Below are 4,579 nucleotides of genomic sequence, written 5' to 3'. Positions count from 1 at the left end.
CCGGCTGCATATAAAAATTGTATTTAAGTGACCAATAAGTGTGTGTATCGTTAAAGGGCGGGAACCTTAATAGTTTCCAGGATACGAGCTAGGGGCCAAGTCTCTGATATTGGAAAAAGACGCATAGGCATGACACTAAAATATGAACTTCATATGGTTTGACACTTGGGTTATTGATCACACATACGGATTCTCCAACATGTAAGTCAATAAGCTTTATTTTATTTATTATTTATATAAAGTCTCCCCTACACACATAGCCCCTACTCCCTCCCAGAGAAGTTATCAAAAAATATTGATATAGTCTAAACTTATTGGACTGCCATTGATCTAAGATACACTTATAAAGACTTTAGACACCTACTGGCGTATGGATGGATAATCAGACTATATACCAGCATTTCCTCCCTTTTAAAATACGGAGATAAAACTTCAATCGGTGGTGTATATTCCAAGTATACGACCGTTATTAGACAGGTATCTCACGATTTTATGGCTTTGTAGTTAAAAGCTGTCCATATAGTGCGGTGTAACTCGAATTATACTGGCAAGCAGTGTCACATTATGTGGTTTAGATTTCAGTAGATGAGATAGGCGAACGCATTCTGTATCCGCTGGTGAATGCAAATGTGGAATTGTAAATTAGAGTTCTAACAATTTAGAGTTCTAAACATATGTAACTGTTAGTAATGTTTTCGAAAAACAATCACTACGTCCTCTAGAAATATGAAAGGCGACACTGTCTACACGCTGCCACTGCAGGTGCAGAGAATTCCGTCTTTTTGTATGCGATGTAAATCTGCTAGCGTATATATGTTTACCCTTTGGTCACGTAAATGATTTTGCGAAGCAAAATCTGCCGATAATCAGGTCAATACAATGTTATTCATTCTGAATATACTACAGATATACATATATATATATATATATATATATATATATATATATATATATATATATATATATATATATATATGGGTGTGGGGGTGTTTAGAAAGGCAACAATTCACATATTCTGTGTACAGAAAGAATCTATGCGTATATTCAGTTCTGGTATTCAATTACTGCATCAATGGAGTGCGTGTAACGTTACAGAATATATTCAATTACTGTTTCGTTTAAATGTGTCTTACATATTTGTCAAAGAGGTTCAAATGATTATGGTTTTATAAAATATCTATCAGGAGCAGATTGATAAATCGATCAACATAGGAATTATATTGGAATTATAAAAACAAAAACGTGGAACGTCAAACAGTGCGAAGGAAAAATTATAGCCGCTGACGTTAACTATACCGCCCAGTGCAGAGAATGAAACGAGTAGTGAATACTATCACGATGACATTGAAATAATAAATCAATATAGTACCAGCTGAGAAGATCACCAAGGATAGCTTAATAAGAGAAATGTTGTCAGCATAATATATAAATCACTAATGCCACCCTGACCTATGCAGACCAATAAATTCATTTGCAATAATAACGAATATAAAAATGATGCAAGACGCGAGGCGGAACATATCTGCGTACTTGAAATAAAGTTTAAGAATACATTGTTCATTTAAAGAGCTGCTCTTTTGTTGACGACAAATAGTTTTTTACCACTCTTAATACGTTTGTATTACCATCATCTTTTGGACTATAGTGTTTTGTTGGGGAATTTGGAAGGGGGTGGAGTCAGTAAATATCATTTATCCGGAAAAATGCTTGCTTGTTAAATCAATCTACAAGTGAAATTAGCCAAAATTTACAGAGTAGGAGAATTTATTTTAAATATTTTATAATGTGCTGATGGTTCAAATCAAGCGTACGCATACTCAGAAACAAAACAAAAATGCAAAACCACCGATATTCAAACCAGAAGATGAAAACATTTAATTCAACAACTATTTTTACGTATGTGAGAAAAGATTAAAACAAAGTCTTCCTTGAAGATGTTCTCGTACATGAGGTGGTGACAACAAAGTAAATGCTCATAAAGTATGCGAACACGGTTACGGAACTGTGATAAATAAATAGTAGTAATGAGTATTGTTGGACCTACAAAACTCCAAAATATATACCACTGTATGTCCATTTCTTGTCGGGTTAATCCAATCGTTCTTTCACCAAGACGACGAAGTAAAATTACACCAATGTTGATAAGTATCCTTAATACAGCAGTAGATCCATGGCTAATAAGCTGATTAAACAAGGAAAGGAAATAACAATTAATGCGACATTAGATTTGTGGGTGGCTTTCGATTCATGGGGCAGTCATTAGATCAACTGCCTAAAAAAGTCAGGGGTGAAAATATACAGAAACAATGTGATAGTGTGTAAGTATGCACCCCTTGAGAACTTGAATGATATAATTATATCACTAGTACAGATGTATTTTTCAACACTTAAATATTCAAACTTATACAGTTTCCACTATTAGTAATCAAAGCATGATCGAACGTTTCAACCAGAAAGCACTTGGAGACCTACCCGAGTATTAGGTATAGACAGTTAAACTGAATCTACGCATCATCTGGGACGAGTTTAGGGATGTCTGCATAAAATTACCAACTATACCCTACGTGCTGCTATTCGGGTAAAAAGATATCGGATGTGCAATTAAAACTGTTGGTATAATATGAAGTCCTCTTAAAAATGAAAGCGAAGTACGACAGGATAGCGCGATATCACATAGATATATTGAAGCAAGTCACGAACACTTCCTGGATACTTATGTTACTGTAAGCATGCAAGGTCAATCACAGCATCATGAACCTATATTCTATGAAACTCTAGCTTTGAGCAAATACATGGCCAACGTCCTAACCCCTAATAAAATAACTCTAGGAGCTCAAGAGCGTCGCGACCAGAGAGATCGTTTTTAGCTAGGGTCAACATTTTATTTGTAAAGACTCATAGAAGGTTTCAGAATGGATAAATCAATGTGTGGATAAAATATTAATATATATTTTGTGACTACATTTTCTGGTGGATATATTATTACACATTATATGATGTGTTGTCACAACCATGCAATCTATTATCATGTGCATTTCCTCTGAATCTTCTTCATGACAGTGTAAAATAAATGTTACTATTTTTCACTGTATCAAAGCGCACGCTACTTAATTTCTGCGTGACCTTCTTATCCTTCAAGGACATACTTTAGAGCTCCGGGAAACTGGTGCCACAAGTGGAATCCTTGACAACAAACAATATTTGGATGTTCTTGAAGTCACATAGATTTTTAATTATTTCTGAGTGGCAAATTTGTTCTGATTCTTTTCTACAACTTGTTAAAGCATCTTTTACTAGGAGAATTAGGTATGAAGTTCTACAACGCTGTACTGAATAAAATTTCTACTACTCTCTTTCTCGCTATCTCTCTTGCTCTCAACCTCAACACCCTTTATGTTATAGTTGGAAATGAAAGCGTGTCACATTGTTTTATTTATAATTTTTCGATTGCTCGATTGATTCGGGAGTAATCGTATCTTACTGCAAATAAATGGTTCAAGCTTTTACTATTGGGTTTCGTTTTCTACAATTTCAGGTACTTTTACAAGTGTAACCTTCAATCTTAAATGTTGTAAACGACACAGGATTATAATGGATAATGATTTGTTTCCTTTTTTAGGATGCAAATATTATGTTATGTAGATCTCATTTTACACTGAATTTTATTTGGTTTAACCTGTATTTTAAACCATAAGCAGGAATCTTAGACAAAAAGCATCAGGGCATTCTTGTGATTTAATGAAATATCTTGAAAACAATAGTGAAGGTTTCTGAGCTTGTTATATTTCTAAATATTATATATCATTACTAAGACTTAGCTGACTAGAAATGTGAAATATACGAATTAAGATTATGCAAATTACATGATAACAACGTTTATGTAGCAACTAAGTTGCACTTTGCATCCTTATTTGTGGTTACCCCATGTTCCCAATTGGTAACAACATATTTTGTTTTGGCCACTCTAACCTTTCTCTGTATCTTTGCGTAACTTGCTTACAGGAAACCTTTGTTTCTGCAAATGTGATTATGAGGCATATTTTATGTTACATTGCTATAGTCTACATTCCTGTAAACTGTTATGGTCCTCACACTTTGATCATAACATATCTATGAAAGACTTTATCTAGACATGATTTATCATGTGTTACTTTTTACCATGTTTGTTTTCTTTTCTAACCATTAATGATTGCCATGGATCGTCTTAACATAAATATGGTGTTATTCCTTTACTAAGTGTATTTTTACATGTTTCATTACCCATTTCCCATCCACGAGTGCCACCGGATTGGATACAAGGCCTATTATCTACATGTGGAAATTGGATGCCATGGCTTTGCAACACAGACATTCTGGCGTGGCACAGGAGCCATCAGGATTACAGGAAGTTAGTCACCGTGGTTGGCTAACGGGCAAAGATGTGGGTTAGCGCCGAGGAGTTCAAGGAAAGGGGGTCCCCACATGATGCTGCAGATATGCATATTCTGAATAAGGGAAGTTGTATTAGAGGCGAAAGAATGTACAAGCCTACAAATGACACGATGGCTTGTGATGCGGCAGAAAACAATCTGTAATTAAC

Source organism: Sinohyriopsis cumingii, chromosome 6 (genome assembly GCF_028554795.1).
Source record: "Sinohyriopsis cumingii isolate HCF-2022 chromosome 6, ASM2855479v2, whole genome shotgun sequence".
Lineage (NCBI taxonomy): Eukaryota > Metazoa > Mollusca > Bivalvia > Unionida > Unionidae > Sinohyriopsis > Sinohyriopsis cumingii.
This window is presented reverse-complemented; position numbering follows the sequence as displayed.